The 24,239-nt window shown below is 41.9% G+C and overlaps 1 protein-coding gene across 1 annotated transcript in view; it reads right to left on the minus strand.

Moving 5' to 3' along the window:
- The window catches only part of LOC307025125 (C-terminal-binding protein 2-like), a 91,082-nt gene extending 67,267 nt beyond the window's left edge, over positions 1-23,815 (minus strand). Inside the window, 1 exon segment of the mRNA XM_079659721.1 lies at positions 23,453-23,815. The gene's annotated coding sequence lies outside the window, so the exon portion shown is untranslated.
- Positions 23,816-24,239: the final 424 nt, after the last annotated feature.

Genomic DNA, 24,239 nt, shown 5'->3' on the forward strand with positions numbered 1-24,239 from the left:
ATTAAAGACTCTTTGTGATGAATCAGGTTTGATAGCCACTGCATCCATTTGTCCACCTACTCTTCACCCACTCAGCCGGGCCTTTCAGCAGAGACAGAAGTGGTCATGAAAAAGGAGCGAGCTGCTGTGAAGAGAAGAGGAAGTCCAGGGAAAGCACTTTTCAGTATTTACAACAGCGGGTGCTCAGCCAGCAGCTGAGGCTAGCAGATGAGGAGGTCAGATAAGAGAAAATGGCTCCAGTTATTATGGCAGAGATAGAGCATCCTAACCTGCAGAGAAAAGGTCAACAATAGGCTAATTGAGTCACGATTTTAATTGCCCTATAATATTTTTTGTCTAGTAGACACAGCGAGAGATATCATCTAGCGGCTGTGTCGATGGCGGTGTGTGCTGACCGTTACGGGGGGGCTGCAGGTGCACGGCGGGAGGTATTAAATAGACTGTTTTGGTCAAAGCTGAGCGCAGCTGGCCGGTGTTGGTGTGGAGGGACTTTATTACCCTATAAACTATCTGAGTCAATTCACTCACACCATCTTCTGTGGGCCTCAAAAGCCCCCGATTCAATTACTGCTGAAACTCAGCATGGGGAGCCCTGGGAGACCGGCGAGGCTCGACTCATTGTTCTTCATGTCACCTTCTTAAACAGAAAGAACAACGTCCAATGTTCTCACACTGCTGGAGCTAAATGAAAGGAAATGCAGGCGGTTGTAGACGTGACCCGATACACCAGTGTAATACCCGGCAACATAAAGATTGATATGTTCTCATGGGCGACTAATAACTCCTTTGTCTGGAGTAAAAGCGGATTCGAGCAAGCTGCAGTGATTGATTGACGTGTTTGGGACAATTAGAAGCTCGAGGAAGCGAGAGTTTCCTGCTTGTTTTGTTTGTCCTTTGTTTGTGTACTTGGAGAAGATTCATTAGGCCTCTGCATGGAGGATTTGAGGCTTGCGGAGCGAGAGGGACCCAGCCCAAGTGAAGCATGTCAAATTAGGAGGGAAAAATCTAACCGCTGCTACTGGGACTCATTAGAACCTCAACAAACAGCATTTTGTTGTGTATGTGTGCGTCTGCCTCCAACTGTGTGTGTGTTTGCATACTAATAAAAAAAGGGGAGTAGCATTGGTTTGTGTGGTTTTAAGTTATTTTCATCCTAGCAGTTTGTTTTATGAGGCAACGAAGCTGAGAGACTCCAAACAACTTTAATGAAAGTGAGGATCCAGCGGCCTCATGGGAACTTAAGTGCTAAGCTGATGCTCCAACAGAATAACCGACATGCTGCTAAATGAAAAGTATCAGGTGGCTTTGGTAAAGTACCCAAGTTTCTCGGCTTATGAAATCAACAAGGACACACATTGTCAGTGAAGCAAAGCATCTCTTTGTGTAACTGATGAGCAGAAGTTTTAGTGAGAGGTTGACTGAATAATTTATATTTCTCGGAGAGGTAATGAAAGTACGTTTCAAAGTGTACTGGATTTGACTGGTGGCTATTTTGTACTAATATAATTAGATGAATTTGAAATAATAACAAGATATTATCACAGCAAGTCCCAATGATTGTTTCCGTGTTCCACTAACCGCCCCAAATCACATTTCATTGGACAGGTTTAGGTAAACAACCCGGTTTCAAGATTAATCTCTCAACAATATTTTAATTTTTTACAGGAAGATGGAAGAGTTGATCAAATGATTCCATAAATATTGACCCATATTAATTAATATTCACATTTGTTGTTTAGTTGTATTAGTATTTCCACAATTAGCAGAGACTACAATTGTTCAGTATAACCCTGTGCACCACCACCGCGGTTACAGGACACATTATTGTTGCTTTTAAATCTACAGCGCATTTCTGTATTGAAAAATAATTGTATTTTCCCCCTGTCGCAGCGCAACACACACAAGGTCATCCTTTCAGTTAATGGCAGCAAACGAACATGCATTAGTGCTATAGTTTGTCGGTAATGTCCTTGCTGATGGAGAATGTAGTCTGCTGCCTGCTAAACACTGAGCTACAATGCCAGTTCAGTGAAGTGAGTCGCATCTAAAAAAAACACTGAAGTGAATACACAGAAGTTTAAAAACGGACAAAACAGACTAAGCCGACCAAATACAGCACATATCTGAAGAGGGAATTCTCTTAGTCTTTGAGCACAGCTGGGAAAGTAAAGAAAACTGAATGGCTGCAGACAGGAGAAATATGCAGAGAAGGGAGAGTGCCTTCTCGCCTCAGCAACACAATTTGCTTTTGGGAGAGGAGAGACATCTGTCTGTCCCCCCCCCCCTATTTATCGCAGGGGTTAAAGGGAAGCTAATCTATCCCCGGGCACATCCACGGTGAGGCCTTCAAACAGCTCACTTTACCACAACAACTCCCAGCAACTCAGCTATCATCCAAAAAGCTTAACTGCGAACCCCCCCCCCCCCCCCCCCTTTCTGTCTCCTCGCTCTGCATCTATACCTGTGATGTCTCCCCTCTACAGGCAGGGAGGTGTGGCGTTTCCTGTCCCTGTCTCTCTCACTTCCCCCTGCCCCTCCCTCACATGCCTCTCTCCCATTCTTCAGATCATTTCAAAGGGCCCCGGAGATCAAAGCTGGCCCTTCTTTCAAAATGGACAGGAATGGGGGGGGGGGGGGGGGGGGGATGTATTTAGTTAATCATTTATTTGGAGTTAAAAAAAAAAAGACCCCACCCCGCCTTTCCACTCCAGTTTCTGTCTTCCCCAATTTTTTTTTCCGCACTCACCACCTTCCCGAGGCCCTGCCTGCCACGTCTCAAGGCGTTGTTTTAATATGCAAAGAATATAAGCTGGTCGTCCTCTCCAGGCGAGGGATGGGGGAGAAAGGCCTTGGGAATAGAGTTCGGCTACACAGGAACACTTGCTTCTGATGGATTAACCCCTCCTGCACCGAGATATGAAGTGAAGCCTAAACACCACCTTTGTGAGAGTCTCTGTGCGTGTGTTGAAGTGACATACGGATACCTCATTACACTTGATTTAGGAGGTTTGGTGAGCTATGCTTTAAAGGGTGTACTTTTACTGCTTAGCGGCAGAGCAAACAAGGAATCCATCTTCCTGATCTGTACATTGTCTGCGAGAGGTATTACAAGAGACGTATATATGGAGTGATTAAAATACATAACACAGTGTACAACCAGTGCTAAATCATGATTAGTGTCAAATATATTCTCTGAGTTTGAGGTAAACACTCTCTTGCTCTCTCTCTCTGTGTCTTGTCACACACACACACCTCTCAGCTGACCGGCCTCCAGCAGGAGGGGTGACCCTGTGAAAGGGCTCCGTCACACTCCCTGCCCAGCAAATGGACTGAGGCTTTAGGCAGCTAATGGCATAATAAGCCTGGAGTGACATTTTCGGCCACGGGCGCCGCAAAGGCCCTGGACACACACACACACACACACACACACACACACACACACACACACACACACACACACACACACACACACACACACACACACACACACACACACACACACACACACACACACACACACACACACACACACACACACACACACACACACACACACACACACACACACACACACACACACACACACACACACACACACACACACACACACACACACACACACACACACACACACACACACACACACACACAGGATGATGATGGTGTGTCCGTAGTCTCCATCATGCTGACACTGTCTCCTAGTTACCCAGTGATGTGTGTGAGCGGACTGTGAGCTGCCTGCTAATGCCATATCCAAGCATTATATTTTTCCTGATAATATCGTTTTGGCCAAGCTAGCTAAATTCTGACTTTTAATGGGAACATTTTTTCTTATTAAAAGCTTAGCTTACATTTCATTACAGTAAAAATGTATTGTCTAATGACAATACATTAGACTCTAATGCATTTGTACTGAAAAAATTGCAAAGTAAAAATTGGTATGTTTCCAATCTGATTTACAGAAATCCATTTTTAAGAGTGCGGATTGCTATTTCTTTGGTGCGTCAGCCGCAGCAGGCAGCAGTTTTAAGGAAGAAAAACTCTAAAAACAATTTGTTCACTACAGTTCAAACAGCAGACAGTTAGAGAATAGCCGGTGAACATAATGGAGCATTTAGCAGCTAAATAGCCAGATACCTCCATCAGGGTTAATAGTTGAAAAGTCAAGAGTCAATACTGGATATGCATTCATCAGGTGGTCACAAAAAAACAATCCAGATGAATGCTAGCGTTACTGCGTAACTGGATGTGTCAATAGGCAAATGTTTGCAAACATCTTCCTCGTACCAACTTACAGTAAAAGGTTATTATATTTCTATGCATGTTATCTACTCTGCTCAGGCCTCTTAAACTCTCATAGCAAAAACAGACTGTGAGATTTAAGCAGGCAGCGCCCAGACACCTGACAGCATGTTTTCTCTGAAGTTGTACTCTGCAAGGCTGTTGCAATCTCCATCCTTGGCAAAAACTGAGAATGCAGTCAAAAACAAAGGCTGCCAGGTTTGACAGCCTCCCGACATGTCAAGCTTAATGTACTATCTGTGAGTCTGTTTTAGTTATATATGAGTACGGAGACCGTGTTGTTTAGCACAGGTCTCAGAGCCCATGCAGACTGTTAAACCAGAGCTGCCATGATGTAGACTATGATGTCTTCCCTTTTCACCTTCTGACCTACATGTGCATGCGAGTACACTGGTTTGGATATGAACTCTATGAGAGTGAATGTGCTCCAGCTGGGTGTTCCTGTCAGACTCATCGTACGGTCTGGTTGGGAGCCAATACCTTTCTGCCCAATTCACCTGGGATCTTCTACATCTCCGCAAGCTTTGGTAGTTCTGTTCTGACTGTCGAGAAGAGACATGAGAACTGGACCCCACACAGCGAAGAGAGAGAGTAGGAGAGAGGGGAAATTAAACACAAAGAGACAAGAGGGAAGAACCCAGATGAGTCTAGTCGGTCAGGCAGAAGTGGGCCAAGCTGGTGTTGCGCTCATGGGATGACACACATACAGGCAACTCTAACTGACTGGAGACAAGCCTCACAGTCTCTGTCTCTCACACACACACTAAAATAACCTGAGTCCCCTGGGTCACGGTTATCCAGTGCTGCATGCTGATGTTGTGAAAATTACACCTCTAAAATCAAGCTGACTAAACAAAACGTCATTTGGGGTGGGATGAGGGAGGTGGGGCGACTCAACAAAATGACTTGTCCTCCCTTGACGAAACATGACTTTTGTTCCACCTCAAGTTCAAATTGGTGAGGTAAACTGCACGGGTACAGCTGCTCCCCTTATCGGCTGAGTAGAGATGTAGAATGGCTGCAACTAACTAATACATTTCAATCATTAGTTCCACTATTATTTTAATGTATTGCATTATTAAGAAGCCCGCAGTGACATTCTAATATGTCAATTCAAAAGTCAAAGATATTCAATCTACAATGATATGATTAAAGAAAGACAATCTGAAAACTCTTCCATTTGAGAAGCTGAAGAAACAGTATGTTTACATTTTTGCTTGATAATCTAAAATTGACAAAAAAGAAAAAAACAGAATTAACCAAATTATTGATTGTTTTTCATGTCAATGGAATAATCGACTTATCATTTTCACTAGTAGAAAATAAAAGGTAATTTCTTGCTGTCACTTACATGTATTGTTTTTTTAGTAGAATGTCATGTTTGCTGAAAAAGTTTGTGAAAATACAAAATGCAGGGGGGTCAGCCATTATAGCTGAGAGAATATGTGAGGTATTTTGGTCACTTAGTGCGGGTCATGGGAGCCAGAGGACAATGGCCGCCTCTTAGGCACAGGTTAATGAAGCCTTTTAGAGGGCATCCGTTTTGGGCCTCCGCAGGTTAATTACAGAGCAACATACTGACAGGCACCCAAGTTGATTTTATGCAAAGCAAACACACGTTAGTAAAACTTGTGCTTTGATGATAGCATGGTTGTGAGCCTCCACATTATCATGGGAGGAGCTGAATCCTCCACACCGGTCTTTGAATGAGAGAATGTAAAACCAAAGCTCTCTCTCCCCTTTCTCTTTGATAAACAAAAGGCCGTTTTGGCCCCGGTGTCAGAAACTGCACCTTTGTTATTGTCCTTATGCTTATCTGAAGCCACCAAGCTGACACCTATCCAATTGACCTGAACAGAGTCTGGCAAAAACAAAACCCATTTCCCAACGGTACATTTCTGAATAGAAGCAGTAACAACCTCCAAGACAGGTAGCTGTGATGATATGGGAGGACTAATTGCAGATGCACAGGGATATGGAAGGGGAATGAATCACTTAAAACACAAAGAAATGAGCAAAAATATAAAAGAAAATAATATGAAGTTAGATTTCACTTGGATCATTATCAAAAGAGTGAGTAAAATGAAACGTGCAGCATCGGTAAAAACCACTGCTAACTAACATGTTAAAAATGTTCAAGGTACAACTTACATTTGAGTGAGAACGTGGTAAACAAGACTGTGATACCACAACAACATGGCACCCTGGCCACATTCCCAGTGATTGTACATCGAGGCATCAGATGCTCCACGCTCTGACCAATCCTGGGAGATTAGCTCCTGGGTGGCACAGACAGAGATTGGACCATTCGGTCTCCAACGGCACCTAGTCCCGGCCCTAATGGAGCTGACTGATCACATTTCACTAAAGGGCCAAAGCAGTCGGCAGAGCAGAACCAAGCAGAGCTGGTGGCCCAGGGCCCAGAGGCCCACTTTAACCAGCAAGACGCTCTGCTGTTGGCAGCCTGAAGAGCAGGGAGGAACCTTCACTACACATACAACTCTCTCAGACATACAGGATAGCTTCATGTATTTGGTAAAGTAACTGCTTTTGTGGCAAACAGAAGTCTTTATTATATAAATTAGCTCGGATAACCCTACTTAAAAAAGGAGAAGCTCCCTTTTTATGTTCACCCCCTATTGCAGAACGAATGCAGAATTTATATTATAGGAACTTGGCAGGACTGTAAATTACATTTCTTGGAGAGAGATTAAAGGTTTCATTATCAATGTGGTTTCAAAAAGGTCTTGTTTAACATCTTTTGCCCTGTACTGCAAGGGGAACATCACACAACATGTGTATGGACTGATCTGACATGAGAATAATCTCCTGAATTACTTAAATCGCTCATATTACAATACTGTTTCTTTGTAGTTTAATAAACAGATGTTTTTAATGCATAAGGTGTAGGATATAAGAATGTTTACTTAATTTGACAGTGTAACATTTAGACTGCCATTGAGGCTTTTACAGAAAGTCATCTTGGACTTAATTGAAAATAAGGCTTTAATGCAGGATTATGTAATAAAGTGTGTAACTGAAAGTGGCAGTTTACAGGAACACACGTATAAAAATAACTAAATAGCCAACAGATGCTTGGATAGACTCCTACAAGAAGATTTAAAGCACACAAACTAACAAAACGCATCGTAAAAACTCTCATAATGTTTCCCCTCTTTGCAATTTGACCTAAGTAATAAACAGTGCTTCCAAGCAATACCTGGAGAGGAGGCACGGTTTTCCACCAGTCACAAATCTTTTCTGTTTTATTTGGAACTAAATAAGAATTTCCACTTGAAGCGATTATTTCCCCATAAAATGATCCGAAATAATTAATTTACAACCTTTAAATGCTGGGGATAATTCATTGTGTATCGGCAGCATAGCGTACACTGCTTTCTTAAAGTAGAAAGACACTTGACCAAGATTTCCAGAGAAAGCACGGAGAGACTTCACACTATAGAAAGAAGACTATTTTCTGTCTGAGATAAGCAGATAAGTCCCCTCAGCTGGGAGTTGGGAGGCTTGTTTACCTAAGAAAATGGACCCACACACTGAACTTCAAATGAACCACATCTAATGCAGACATATCTGCCACAAGTTTAAAACACATACCGTGGGCTGGAAAAGAATACATGTCAATCAACGCAGCTAGAGAGGACCAATGCATATTACTAACAGATGTTATTGTTGCACGCAAATCTGAATCAAGACAGAAGACATTTTGTAATTTATATACAACACCTGTGTATATAAGACACTGAGTAATAGGAGAATCTCTTGAGAAACCCATGTATTCTTGAATGTGCAACTAGGGCATGAAGGTAACATTTTGTAAACACTAGCCCAATTAAAACTTGTTTTTGTAATTAACTCTTGTTCTCCAGAGACGCCGTAAAAACATTCATGAATTCACACAGATTACACAGTAGATTCATGCTTTTAGGACTATTCCTTCAAACTACATTAACTTTGAATGTGTGCTACTACATCATAAAGTCTGAGGTGTAAGGTCCCCTTAACTTCCATCTGTCTACTAATAAAGAATGAAGAGAGGATGTAAGATAAGATCAATATGAGAGGAAACCCAAGAAAATGGTTTGTTGCATCACAGATCATGACCATCAGTGGCAGCTAGGCGACAGTAAAAAGGAGAATGATTGGCAGACAGAATACAGTATGCAAAGTCGTGAAAGATGGCTCATTGATCTGGGGTTTAGCTATCTTTACCTTTACCCTCCGGACATAGTTTCCTCCGCAAACGTCAAATCGTGAAGCAACTGTATTTCAAACATCCGCTGATCTCCTTTCACGCTACTTTTCTGAGCTAGGCTTGGTGTGTAAGGTGAAAAAAACACAAATCAGCAGAAGTGTGTACTACAAAGGTCTGATTTTGACCACAATAAATCTGCAATGTGTGTAAAAAGATGGCCGCCATAAACTAACAGCAGTGAAACCCATCATAATTCATGAGAAGGATTTAAACTCAGCATTTCAACCACAAGCAATAACCGTTATGCACATTCTGAGATGAGTGGCACACTGTCTGTTCCGCCTTTACAGGGATTCAAAAAGCGCTTGTCACTTGTAAGACAATAACATTGTAGATGACAGCTGAGTGGAAGACTTGTCAAATACACAATGGAAGATTTTCATTCGACTATAAAGGGACAACAGATCACAACTTGTGAGATAATTGGCAGCATCAAAATGTGCCAAAAGTCCCAACTGATGGAAAACCTGTTAGAAACATGACATGATTTAATTTAACTTGAACAAAGCACAACAAAGTTCATGTGGGGATAAATCTCAAATGTAATATTAAGGAAGCGAGGTGGTTTTCCTGCTTTATCAACAGACGTTTACATGCTCAAACTGTATTTTGTTAGTGTGACGTTGCTTTAACTATGAGTATGTAGCCTGAAGGAAATCAAACTTAAGGGTGTTTTAATGGCAGTTTTGAACATGAGACATACAGAATGAGCACAACATGCAAGACTATTTAAAAACATGAAGAAATACAACTTACAAGTATGACATACTAAGCTATACGTACTATGGGTATCTTCTTATCACACAATCTGCAGAATGATATCAGTTGCCAAAAAAGGAGTAGTAATCATTGTGTAAGTCATTTTAGACTCAAAGTCGCCTCTGTTTATAAGTGCCCCGCTGGACTTACTTTTCTCTAGTTTACCGTTACTGTGACATATCAGTATAGCCACGGAAGATAGTTTGTGTGTTTAATTCCCATGCATCAAGGTTATTTTCATGTATGTAATTGTTTTTCCTGCACAGTGTAGAGTCTTGTTGTGATGAGAGGGATACAGATATTTCATTAAAAAAAAAACGTGCTCCCTGGAGAATAGCTACAGAATTGATATCACAATGTAATCGGAGCTGATCACAAGTTGTCATACATGATCCAGTCATCTCGATGAGCGTTCGGGCTGTGAATAAACAACTTTTGTTTTACTTTTAGGATGTCTGAAGGTATGGACAGCTATCAAAGCTACTATACATCACATTAAGAACGATGAACAAATGAAAGTCGGACACAAATATATAATTTAAATGATTTATTCAAGTTTGCAATATTTTGAACAGGCATCCACACAGTCACCTACTTTGTAATGTTCGATTCCTCCCTGTAAGCGTCACCCACACCCTCACATACGAGTCCTGAATGTGCATCAAAGTGATCTTAGGAAAGCAAATATAGCAATAGATGAACGTAAACGACAAACGAGGCGATCGACATGTTTATTTCCTGGTAAGTCAACAATGGGTCCTCAATGTACACGCCCCGGATTCCTATGACGAAAATAATAGAATGTCGCCAGTTGTCATGACTCAACTTATACTGCAACGCCGGTACTACGCTAAGTGGAAACGCAACCAAAAACGGGCCGTGCTGTAGTGGAAATGCGCCATAAGTGGTAATGTGTGTGTATTTTACATTGCCTATGGCTTATTACTTTTCCCTTGTTGTGCAACTATGTTTTAGCATGAACTATTATCATTAGATTACCGCTGATTGCCGTTTATTTAAATAGGCTAGATTTCAAGGATGATTGATCATTTGAAATAAAAGCAGATACAGTTCCCGTCACAAATCTAAAGACAGAATCAGCCCCATTGAATCAATAAATCGATCCAACAATCAATCATTTATCAAAATAAATGAGTGTCCAGCTGATGTTTACTCAAACAAAATGATTGGTATTGCGACATATCCAAATGTGTTCAGAAGATAAGAGTTTGCTGTCTGCTGCACAACACATCCAGCAACATCGCAGAAAATAGACTCTAAACAGGACACCTTTGCCAGTGACGGTTTTGGCCAAGAAGATAATGACAGAGCTCAGTCGCCAACTGTTACCCTCTATTTCTATTTCCTTTTTTCGTAATGGCCTACTTTCTTTTCCCATCAATATATTACACAAAACATTAACTCAGGTTTGTGTGCCATTTAACATTTCATAGCAGGAGATCCTCAAATCTACGACATCCAGTCTTACCCAGTGGGAGGCGTCCTTTCTACAGCAAGCAATGACCCGTTGCTGGAGGAGCAGCCACTCTCCGTAGGAAGTCGCACGTTTCTTTTTCTCTTTAGCCTTACCTCCTGGTGATTAGAGGAACATCTGCAAACACAGGCAGTCCTCTGCTCTTCACTTTTCATATTTTAAACAAGCAAACTCCAGGAATCATTACCCATCATGAGCTCATCATTAGCACATTCATAATTCAGTGTAATGGATGATGTAATTGCTCCATTAATCAGGAGAGCCACCCCAGCATTCTCTCCTTTGCATTAGTTTAATTATGGGAAATGCCTCTGTTAAAAAAATATGCTCTGTTTGCAGGAGCAGAGTTTGAAGGTCGGTTTTTGGCACTGTGGGAACTTGTGCAGACTTCAGTTTAGAAGCAGCTCAACGTATCGATGTACAGCCTTGAGTCTTTGTGGTACACTGGCAGACAGCTCTTCAATAAAATGTGTCATGGCAGTAGGGCAAAATGAAAAAGTAGGCAAAAGGGCAAATGCCTTTCAGAAAACTAGTTGTCAAGCTCAGGCGTCACTTAAGTCGCATAATGGATTGACATTTGCAGGCAGCATCTTGGTGACGAATATTTCAGTTATTATGAAGCTGGAAGCGACTGAAACAGATTAAGACACGTAAAAATGGAGGTACTTGTCATATGATTCCAGCAGCTGGCATGACTTGTGAGGGCTTAATCCAAGAGTGTCATCAGCTATTTGTCAAGGAAAAGAGATAGAGGGCCCTCCTACTCCTTACTATTGTTGGAAGCTCTGTATGAGAGTCTGGCTGCACTCCTTTAGTTTGAGTGACATTTGACAATCATCACCGAGGGATACTCAGGGTATTTTAGTCTTCCCATCCTTGTTAAAAAAGGTCAGTGGGAGGATGCGCCTCTTATGCACTCATATAACTGCGCTGAGTGCTCAGAAGGAATAGGACCCTTTGTTGGAAAATCCTGTTGTTGGATAAGAGAAATCATTCAACATATAGAGAAATTGCATTGCACTTATTGGTTATTTTCCATTCTGTATTCCTCCCACAGCTTGTACCTAAAGTGATTCCTTTCTTACTTTTTGTCCTCGTTTCTGCACTTGAAGGGAGTGGGAGAGCCTGAAAATTAATATGTGTTTTTACTGCAGCATATACAGTCCAGCATAAACCTCAAATCCAAATAAGGCCCGAGTGATCGGTCCTTCAGTCACTACCTACACAAAACAAACTACTAAATGGTTTGTGGTTACTGTCAAGATGTTGGCAGGGCATTCACAAGGCTGAAAGCCTGCTGCCAATAATGTGGAAACAGACGCCAAACAGAAAGAGACACGTACAGAATAAAACATGGCAAGGAATGTTTTTCCATTGTCAGAAAGACCCATGTTATGTGAGAAAAAAAAAACAGCTTAGGCATTCACCTCGTCGAAGTGACATTTAAATAATTTTCTTCCTCCATCCCTCCCCTTTCACCCGTTCCCTCCGTGCCACTGTAATTTGAAGCCGTCACAAACAAATCCTCCTTACAGACCTTTTCAAATGTCAGGTTCTGTCAAGCAGGAACCGGGCCTCCAAAAAAGCAGGCCCCTTGGAAGGAGTTTGAGCGGAGATTTACATGTATGAGCATTCACCGATCACTCCTTGCTCAGTTGCTGGTGAAGGGAGAAGACTGACTGAGCTACTGATCTGACAGCGCAACTTGACTCCAGATTTTACATGTATTGCTCAAATATTCATACATTTTCTCTACCCAATCATTTACTTAGGGATGGGAAATAGCTCAATTTACATAAGGTGGGTAAAGACGGTGATAAATCCATAACTTATTCCAGTAATGGCACAACATCTCACTCTTCCAAATACTTTTCCATCAGTGCTTCGTCTGGTTCTTTTACCTGTGGTTTGTCTGGAGTACAATGATGTAGAAAGATGTACTGTATGCCAATTACGCTGACAGCTTTGTGAGGACAAATCCATCCGACCACTGTATTGATCATTTCTATTGCCTTAGCAATTGTTGAAATAATAACTCTTGATTCTTTTTATTTAGTGGCAACAATACATTAAGTCAGAAAACAAGGTGGCTGGAAAATCCCCTAAATGTAATGAATACATTTTCTTTTTCAAAAGTCCGTTCTGGCCTTTTTGAGAGGATGCAAGAAAGATAACAAGACTCGGCTGGACAGAATGAGACTGCTGAATGATTGTCATAAAAGCATGCAATTTCTTTCGGTTAAAAGAAAAGTATAGGAAAGAAAAGAAACCTCTTGATATATATCTTCCTTCAATATAGGCAGATGATGCACACAATAGGCATAACTCAGACATAAGAATTCAGTGACTATGCCTTCAATAACCTCTGGCAGACAGAAAGTTAACAAGAAACCGTTAGCAGAGTGTTCAATTTCAAGAGTCGTTTTACTGCCCCGAGTGTGAGGGAGTGAGATGAGGGAGAGCAAGTGGAGCTAATCAACTCTTACTTTTCAGTGGCATTTCATGCACTGTCTGCCACTGGTTCAGTGTGCACAAAGGGCACCGAGCATCAATAAGTCAACACGCTGCTACAGCAGGAGTGGAACCAGTCTCCTCAGCCGTGAAAAGAAAACTAGACAAGACTTTATAGCAAGTGCAAAGTTAATTTAAATGTGCAGATGAACTTCTCAAAGGGTCCAGAGGGATTTAAGTTAATGTGCTGAAAGTTTAATATGAAAAGAAAATCTGACCTTCGCAACAAGACCTGGTATGGATTGAGCTGCTGTATTTGCATTTCTTAAGACACAGCTCCTGAGTACAAAAAAGCTGTCCTCTCGATGCACCTTGTATAAGATGCTGAGGTGGTGGGCGGGGAGAGCGAGGTAGAGAGTTTATAAGAGCAAGACAAAGAGAGCAAAAAAAAAAAGCATTTTTCCAGGCTTTTTATTTTGAAGAATTTAGTAGTGCCATCCACTCATCTGTGCCATCGCAGCTGCACATCGTGTCACCATGTCCAGAAGGCCAGGAAGGTTTCAAGCCTCTTTTTCTTTTTTTTCTTTCCAACCCCCTCTCTTCCTCGTTGCCTTGCATCAGGCACAGGATCTGAGGCTTTAATATGGCTGCCAGTGAGGCAACAGCCATTTAATAACAATGCAATAGTTCCTCACAGCAGTAGTCCAGTGTCGCTCACACACCCCGCCGTGTGCAGATGGTACATTGTCTGCGGTTTCCGAAAACATTCTCCTTTCAGAGATGTTTTTCCTTTTCTCCCTCACCACACACACTGCCCTTTTTTGTCAGCAATATGAAACTCTCTTTTTGATAATAACAACATAGAATTACTACACAGTCATATCTCTGCCACCGCTGCTCTTGTCTTATTTTGTAACAGGTCAGCTGAAGTGGCCCCCCCCAGAGGTGATCCAACTGTGGTGTGTGTGTGTGTTTGTGTGTTTGTGTGTGTGTGTGTGTGTGTGTGTGTGTGTGTGTGTGTGTGTGTGTGTGTGTGTGTGTGTGTGTGTGTGTGTGTGTGTGTGTGTGTGTGTGTGTGTGTGTGTGTGTGTGTGTGTGTGTGTGTGTGTGTGTGGTTGGCGGGAAGCCTCTCTCATTTGCCTCAGAGCCTCCCGCGGTGGGGGACATCTGGAGGAGGCGTTACTTGTACACAGAAAAAAAAGCAGAAGAGTTCAGGCCTGAAATATCATCCTCCAAGGACATAACTGGCTTTCATTAACACACAAAAGAGGGAAATATGGTGCTGGAGATTTATAAAAAATCAACATGGCTAATGTTGCAATAAGCCAGTCACCTTGCCAAGTAACACGCAAAACTCATTCTCTCTATCACTGGCCCCGACTCGCCGCTGAGAGCAATTAGAGCGCCTTCTGATGAAAATGACCGGTAATTCAGAGTAAGGAAAAACGTTCGGAGCAACCATTCGCAAGGTAGATGTTCATTATGCGCCAGCAGGGAAGAGCCTCCTCTTAATAGAGTGCCAGCCATAAACATCCCTCATCATCACCGAGCTTGTGATTTGATCTCACCTCTGGGGGTTCTGCGCCGGGCATCTTCATTCATTTCTTCAGTGTTTCACTGTCTGTTTACTCCGTAATGGACTCTGCCCAGAGAGTTGTTAGGGGGGAACAAAGTGAAAGTGCCCGACACTCCGCTGTGGCGGTGATTAACGACTAAATTAGAAAGCAACTACGGGTCACCTTCTTTAACATCGTGATGGATGACTTAATGCTAGAATCTGATAGCCTTTGTTAAAGGTGAGCTACAACCGGGATCACAGGTGTAGCGACGCAGCGGCGCATTTACCCTGATTATCAACTTTCCCACGAATCAGCAATCAATAAACACTATGTTGTAATTAACAGACAAAAACAATGACCCAAAAAAGCCTGATGAGTGTGCATGCAAGTGTGTCCACCACTGTCTGCAAAGCCTTAGTTAGCGTTGCCCTAGTTCTGCCGTGTATGCGCCGCCATCTCTCCTGTCACAGGCAGTTTACAAGAGTGGGAACGAGGGTTGCCATCTGTCCCACCTCTATGGGGTGCACAGAGGGACGTTTTGCACAGTTTTGGCATGCCTGACTTCCCCTAATGCTGCACAAATGTTTAGAGACATTACATAAGCAATGAGACCTTCACGAGAGTGGAAGGGAAATGGAGATGGATACAGGCAGAGGAAGAGAACAAAAGTAAGAGAGGACGAAGGGGTTAGAACGTAGGGCTGCTCGATTATGGCAAACATCATAATCTCGATTATTTGGGTCAATAGTTGATATCACGATTATTAAAAAACGATTATACATTTACTTTGAAAACATCCATTTATTGGAAAAATGTGAAAAGTATGTTTTTAACAGTTGATTATCCTGAACTTTAAGTATAATTCAACAAAACATTTTTTAAATGAATCGCTTTATTTCGATTATGTTGTTTTCATAATCACTGCAAGCCAAAATCGTAATTGCGATAAAAATATGATTAATTGAGCAGCCCTATTAGACAGTGTGAGGGAGATAAGCACACCTATTCTCCGCATTCACACAGCAATACAGGGCTGTGTTGGTGCTGCTGTATAGTACAGAAGACGGTTAAAATAAGAACCATGAAGTCCAGTTTGAATGCCAATCTTTGAGGCAAGGTTGCATAACTGAAATGGTTTGTAAAACTGCAATAATAATCTCTTAGTCTAAATTGTAAGCAGGTTAATACCAAATAAGCCCAATGCTGCAGGGCACCTGGCAATGGAACTTGCTTTGATGAAGCAATGTGTTGTAGGATGTAGTGGCAAAGCATTTTTACAAAAGTAACCAGGAGCAACCTTTTCTTTTTGCCTGAGTGCTGTTTTTTCTCTTAACAATTTGGCAAAGCTGAAAGTCAGCGAGAGGTGGAAGCAAACCTAACTTCAGCTCTGCATCAGACTGCAGCTGCACTCGAAAGAAAGAAATCTGAAAAAATAGAGTTCACCCACTGCAAAAGTAAGGGGATACTGAGCTCAATGAAATATAGCCTTTCCAGGAAGAAGAGGAACAGAGATAGCATTACTGCACAACAGCCCAAAGGAAAGACTTCTATTATTGTGTGATCTGTGTATGAGCATGTAAAAGATGAGAGGGTCAGAAAGCAGAATACACAATGAATCATGGGAGAAGTTTTAATAGCAAGACATGTTGCAACGAACACCTGAAACAGCATTTGTGTGCAATTCTCTCAGTGTTCCATTTACATGGGAAAGATTTGAGATTTAATTGGAAAACTAAAAGCAGCCACCGTGACACAGACGGGGCAAATTCACTACTCGGCATATAAAGTTGGAAACCATTTCTAAGCATATATACGTTCTCCTACATTTATTCGACCAACACGCCTGACGGTAAACAGCCGCCTGCACCTGTCACTGTCACTGTCACAGCGTGTGAATCTTAAAAACTGCACAAGTCTGCCATCGGTGATGATACCGCCCAAAGTGACAAAGCTAATACAGCGTTCAGGCAAGCATCTAACTTCAAGGACCAACACTTGAGACATTTCAGAGAAATTGCTTTTCTTAAAGACTGATTTTAACAGAGTGACAACACATCATCTCGTCGGAAATATACCTAGTGGCTGTTTCAGTCCATTTCCCAATTTTTGTATTTGGTAAAGGGGCACTTAATGTTGCCTCTGAGACAAGTGTGAGCTCGCCACTCTGTCCTTCCAACACATGACCTTCACGTAGCTCCTCGATATTTTAGCAGTCTTTTGTTGTCGCTGCTGGTGCGAGAGTGTGGCAGGGTATGTTTAAATTAATCCCTTTCTCTTTGCTAATCATCTTTGACGATATTAGGGAAGGTGTGAGATACTCTGGATCACACAACGCCGGAAACGGTTTTAGACCAAATTAAATCATGATTGCTGTTGGTTAATTCAGTGTCAAAAATCAGTGTCAGATGAAAATACAATGGTCTTAACATGGTTTTAATGGCTCATGGCTGTCTACACCATGAGTAAGGGGGCATTGGCCACATCACATTTGGGACGAAAAGGGTTAAAGAATGGCATATTATTTTTATTTTGCCTATTGCATATAAGCAATGACTGAATTCACAAGAAATCATTGTATAGGCCCCTTGCCTGTGATCAAGCCACACTTTAGCTAAATAGTTGAATTTGCATACTTTTCAACATTATCTTCATTAAATGAATTATCCTTCCAATTATTAGTTATTTATTTTATCACTGCCAAGTCAGTTATGTTTCTGGTTCATTTTGTTTGTTAATTTGTCTGTTTGCAGGATAAGATTTAAAAAAAATTAAAAAAAAGGATTTCATAATTAAACTAAAAGCCAAATATGAATGACTGCGGAAAAAGTGTTGGTATATACTATAAAACCCATAATGTTTAGGGTTATTTGGATAACCTTAAAGCAAAAGGTATGGGATTTGCCATCTGTTGGTGATTACATTTTATATCAAGTTTTTTTTTAATCGTAATCTAGATGCCCGATCTAAGCAGCACTAGTGGATATCACTTTTATTTTCTCTCTATTTTGATCAATAATGTGGTTGCATGTCAGCAGTGAGGTTTCAAAGGGGAAGTAAAATGACATTAGGCACTATGAGAAGGAAATGCTACACGTAATAGCAACCCCCACGGAAAGCTTACAGCCCACCCACTCACTACCAATGCTGACCTGAATCGCTGATTTTATCGCTTCCTCGTATTGCACACATACTGTGAGGTTTCCTTGTGCTTGTTCAAATGTCTCTACGATGATGGTGCTGTATGAAATGCACGCATATCTATGAAGGCATTTGTATGACACAGAGTTTGCCAGAAAACGAGACAACCCAACAGATTCATTAGCTGGGCAGATATGGAGATACGTGAGGATAATCTGCAGATTGTGTGTAATAAAGTGTCGATGACAGCAGGCTTCTCAGGCCGACTGAGCAGCGAGAGATATTGCTGCCGTTATCATGGTGGTCTTTCTCACTCCTTCATAGCCTGCCCTGCAATTAAAGACGCACAGTGATTTTCCTGAACCACCCCCTTCTTGTGTTTGCACGTTTGTATGTATTTATGTATGTGACCGTGTTTGAGAGAAAGCTAATTTTCTCTCCGGCGCACCAGAAGGATACTCACTGAATTTGTATTCAGTAATGAGGCGGGGTCTGGGACTGATGGGGAATTTGTAAGCATGCATCATCTCCCGTAATTCCATTTAGTGGTCCTGTAAACACTTATAAATGCAGGCGGGTAGTTACGGCACCCCCCCTGCCCTCAGCCTTCATCAGGCTCGCACTCCAAAGACACCAAGGGCAGTAAAGGAGGAGATATTGCAAATCACATTATGGGACATGAAATTAATCCACCCTCCCCAAACATTTGGCCCCACACAGTTTAACCTTGAAACTGCTTTTTACTCTCTTGCACGAGGACTTCATAAACCCCCACCCCCCCCCTCCTCATCCCATCTAAAATAACGGATCTGGCGTTACAACAATGGCTCTGCCAAGGTAATTATTCAATAGGATCCTTCACCGCGCTGATGATACGTTGTAATTTCATTTACGTCTGTTTCATAATGTAATACACAATTGAGCAGGAGCACTTTTGGGTCCCAAAAGACCACTTCCTTCTTAAGATAATAAAAGCCTTTTGTGCTTGCCTTTGAGAAATCCTTGGTGGATTATGAAGAGTGTGGATTCGGGAGCACATCAATTAATATGCATTAAACGAAAGACTATTAAGTTGTACGAAAATAATGAATAACTGCTGTGCCGCTGCCCCGGTCGACGACATTATACCTTACAGGACCGTCTTTGACATCGCCAACAGAGGCCGATGTACAAGAATGACTTGACCTTTTACATGGCTGAAAGACGATGCACTTCCACTTTATTACACGGCCACCTCACTCTCCCCTGATACTAATGTAGAGTGGTGCAGGATAAAAGCACAGAGCGACTGCTACATCAAATCCAATAACTGCAGCTAGCAAACAGTGAAACCACATGAGGTTCAGCTCTACTAGTTTCTGCCAGAATAAAATACAACTGTTTGAGTTGCAGAACACAGTAGATCTCTTATGCAAGCCCTATCGCGGGATCTTGTCCCTTTGTACGGTGCAGAGAATAGTGCTGGCACAGGGTTCCACTTTCCCAGTTACTATGAGAAAGACATTCACAGCACCAATTATCCTTTACCCCTGTGAAGCTCCAGAAAACACAATCGCTGCCACTGTCAATGAAATTACAGCAATGGGGGAGCAAGCGATTAGAGGTGAAAAAATATGATGGCCCCTCGAACCACAAACAAAGTCTTCAAAAAATAAAGATGAAGAGTGCCTCAGGAGAACAGAGAAGCAAAGACAAGCAACATGAGATATCTTTTCAATAAACCATTTTCTAAAAAAGGTAAGAGGAGTTCTGAAGCCATGAGAGAGTAAGTGATGCTGCCTTTAGTTGCTTCGAGTATAAAGATACTAAGTACCTTCTGCAGCACTCGCTTTTCAACGTATTCGCTTTGACGAGAGCGGTCCGCTGCAAGAATGACTGTCTTGATCAGTTTACAGTTCTACCTCACTGTTTTCCTTTCTCTGTGAGATTACCCCAGCTTTCAGCTAATATCAATCTTGCCTTTGCTTGGAGATAATGAGCATGTTCGCTGGGCTTCAAATGAACACCGCTGCTCCGGGGCTCCTCAGCTCAACATAGTCACATCATGCAGACACTTTTGAGGGAGGCAGAAAAGAGAAGTTTTAGCCTTCGGAGACCAATTAAAAACACATATTCAAATTGAACCAAATGGAGCACAGTAAGGCGTTCATTTACAGTGCTGCTCCATCTATATAGCTTCAATCGCTATCAAATTCATCCCAATTGTTTTCAACTCTGACAAACAAACAATCTAAATCAGAGTGGAAATACTCAGGGAGGAAAAGAACCCAGCTCATCTCCGTGGGATCAAAGACTATATCGAGAGGTAGTGAGCGAACAAAGATATACTTATTTTCACACAACACAAGCTCACTATCATTCAAAAGGACATGTAGGCAGGATTTACCAGCTCAGTAACACGGTATGCATACATTAGAAGATCCTTATTAAAGCCTACGGTGAATATTAGATCATTATCGTTTCTATCTCTGCTGTGAGAAACCATTGCTACAAAGGAAATAAGTGCACAGCAGATAGCGAGGTGTTTGCTTTAGGTCTATCAGTTGCCTTTAAGGCTGTTAATATTGGAATTAAATTGTATAACCATGATGTATGTAATGGAAATGTGCACATTACTATAATATGACTAAGGGCTGATGCAATGCATTTCCTGTTTGTTTAGATAGAACAAACTAGAGTTGAGGTTAAGGACTTGTGAAAAGAAAATCGAAACTTTCCACAGCCCAAAGTAATCTCTTCTAATAGCATCCAACCAGCAGTTTAAATAAAAAATACAATTAGCAATAATATGCAAGAAAGTAGAGAAGCACATCCTCACACTTAAGGGGTTGGAACGAGCAAATGTTAGACATTTTAGTTTGATAAATGGCTTAAACAGTTAATGAATTAGCAAAATTGCAGATTCATTTTCTGCCAGCCGACTAATTCGAGCTATAAAATCTATTAAGAAGAAAAACTAGAATAGAAAAAAGAGAAGTTCAGGCAGCTCTTCAACCAGTCAGTTTTATCCATGACATATTTGGTACCACAGCCCCACGGGCGTGTAGGGACTCTGAAACATGCTCCGTCTCGCTTCCACAGCACTTTCAGGGAAGCTGCTCCAATAAATCCCTTCTAATGGTCGCTGGCGAGGGAACTTTTTAACACAGAACTTAGCAGCCACTGTTATTCACCCGTAGAGCGAGAGTCTTGGGATGATGGATGGTAATAAATATTGCAAAGGGCTAACAGAGGTCCCCTCAGAGACGTTCAATTGCCTTGAGTGAATGGGTGCTGCTCGGCAACACAGGAGAGGATGGCAGAGGGCAGGCTCTTCACGGGGTCGACTAACTGAGTCTGTTCAATTTCCTCTCCGGAAAAACGACAGTCCCCATTCTTAACGATAACACTGTCTCAGTATGAGGGAAGGTGAGCGGAAAAAAGGGGGTGGTCCGCAACAAAACATTTTGCCATCTCAACCTGGTAAGTTTGTTTATGAATGAAGAATTGATGGTCCAAAGGAAGACAAAAAGACCCACTGTGGACCAGTAGTGATTGTGAATGTACCTGGCATGTGAGGAATACGAACACTACTCAGTGTTATGACTAGTTCCCTGCTGCAACTGTGACTGGAGCAGTTTAATAGAGCCTTCTGACAAGGGAGCCCTGTCGTGCCGAGCAGCCCACCATCTTAACTGCTTCCTTGACAATGGCAGCCAACAGAGCAGATGTCCAAGCTGCACACATCTGTAGAGGCCTTATATTCCAAATCAGGAACCCCCCCCCCATTCCTCATCTACTGCATGCACATGGGCACTAATAAGGAAGACAAAGAGCTGCTTTACCAAGGTCATCCCTATACTATTCAGCTTGCTGGCATCAAACACAAAATATTTGATTGTACATTTTACTACATTTTTTGATTTACAATCTAGGTTGTTATTTGTTTATCAGTTTGATCATATCAAGAATACTCCTGGATACAAAATTGACATTGTTGACAAGCACAAATTATGTTTTTAATGAAGAGTGATAAGAAATTAAGATTACTTTAGTTCTTCATTAGTCCAACACGTGTCCATTTGTCATATTTTCACAGTTACCAGTTAATTAATTAGCCCAATAACGTGTAAGAATACTTTAGCATGTCTAATTAAAAAGTTAACACTAGGCAATTTGCGGCTCATTCCTACACTGTCACCCTATAACAGTGGCTGTAAACTTAAACTGTGAAGTGTAGACAGCTACAGTGCTAAATCCTCATTGTAAATATCATATTGGCAAATATAAACAAGATATATTTGACTGAGTAAGATGCAGCAAAGCGTCCAAGAGTCGAGTGGGAACCACAAAAATCTGTCCATTATGCTCCTCCAGTGGTTTTCAAAGCCACATCCTAGAGCCTCCAGGGGATCATGACAGGGGCATCCCCAGAAACATGAGGCTCTCTTTCACTTGCATTTCACTCACTTAAAAAACAACTTAAGACTGCAAAAGGATGAGGTTCCTATCTCCACTCATACAGACCTGAAACTCACTACACTTAACCACAAAATCCTTTCAGGTGTGATTCTTTGAGGCAAATTAGCATCAAATGCAGTTGTTTGCTCTAATCACTTGTGGTTCCCTGGGATTAAAAAGAAAGTTTAGGGTTTCTCTGATCCCCTGTAATGATGTATGGCAGCTTGTTCAAGGTTTTAAGATTGTGCTCAACCATATAAATGTGGAAGGGTGCATTGTGATGCAGCTTGGACAGCAGATGTGCTCCATAGACATTTAGGTTTAAAAAAAAGATGTCCAGTCTTAGCAGCAGCAAGCGGTACTGAACATAACACAGGATGACGTCTTTCACAACACTATTTTTCCGACAAAAACTCAGTCAGCCGGGTCGATTGTGAGGCATTAGAAGAGTTATGAGCAAATAGAAAGCATACGGGCACACACAACTCTACAAGCATTCACACACTCAAATAATGCACTTCTATTTTCTTTTAACAGACACACACACTCCGTACGGGGTCTCGTTGCAAAAACAATATAGTCCCCGCGTCGTTGCCGAATACCAATGCAATGTAAAGGTGAGGGACACTAAAGGCAGCGTAGGAGAGAAAACGTGGGCTATTCGTGTCAACATTTGACAGTTACGCTAGGTTTTAGGTTGTCAGTACTGTGTGTGTGTGTGTGTGTGTGTGTGTGTGTGTGTGTGTGTGTGTGTGTGTGTGTGTGTGTGTGTGTGTGTGTGTGTGTGTGTGTGTGTGTGTGTGTGTGTGTGTGTGTGTGTGTGTGTGTGTGTGTGTGTGTGTGTGTGTGTGTAGCCTACAACCTACCCGACCATTCCCCATCTTCATGGCGCAGTAAGGTGGACACACATGGTCAGAGCTTGTATGCAGACCCGAAAACCAACAGCAGCCAGTCTTAGCTAACTCTCATGTGAAGCACTAAAAAACTGAATTAAATGTGAAAAGCAGTGTTGCCTCTGTAAATGCAGGGTCTTACCTTGACAAATGACGTGGAGCCGCAAGTTGAGAAGCAGACTTTTTAGGCACACGTCCGCGGCAGCATCATCCGCTTCGGGGAGAAATGTCTCATGTGAAGATTTGGAGTAATTCTGATTCCACCTTATTAATCCTCCGAGCGCTAGAAGAGCTGCTTCTTAGGGAAGAAAAACGGACGGGTAGAGAGGAGTGATAACCTCACAGGGAACAGCCTTCAATGTGTTATACGAGTCCCTGTTTATTAAAATACGACCGAGCGTATTTTCGTAAACGCCGAGTAGGTGTAACTGTTTCACTGCTTTCTTTTTCCCCTCTCTCTATTCTCCCCCTTCTCTTTGGCTGTAGTCACACAGTCTAACTCTCCTTTTCTATCAAGGCGGGGTCTTGGGTCGTTTAAACCAATGACATAAACCAAGGAGAAAAAACAGCCCCCTCCTCCTCCTCTACCACCACAACTAACACCATACACATGCACACACCTTCTGCTCACTCACATGGTTAGCATAATTCTTGTCTTGTTTTAGCCCTCGGTAATGTCCATGGCTTCTTCAGTGTGTGCTTTCTTACTAAAGAAACTTAAAGTGTAAAAGTAACAGGATACAATAGAGGTAAAAGCATTGTGGTGCTCACAGCATGTGAACATTAGACAAAACAATATGTTACCATGAACCATTCACAAAGTTTTATTTGGAGCTACTTTTGATCGGTGTTCCAATGAAAACTGTTGACAGTTAGTATTATTCAGACACTCCTTTTGAAAATACTTGTGAGTTTTTTGGAAAACGAAA

The sequence above is a fragment of the Notothenia rossii genome (assembly GCF_949606895.1).
Source record: "Notothenia rossii genome assembly, chromosome: 11".
In the NCBI taxonomy this organism is placed as follows: domain Eukaryota; kingdom Metazoa; phylum Chordata; class Actinopteri; order Perciformes; family Nototheniidae; genus Notothenia; species Notothenia rossii.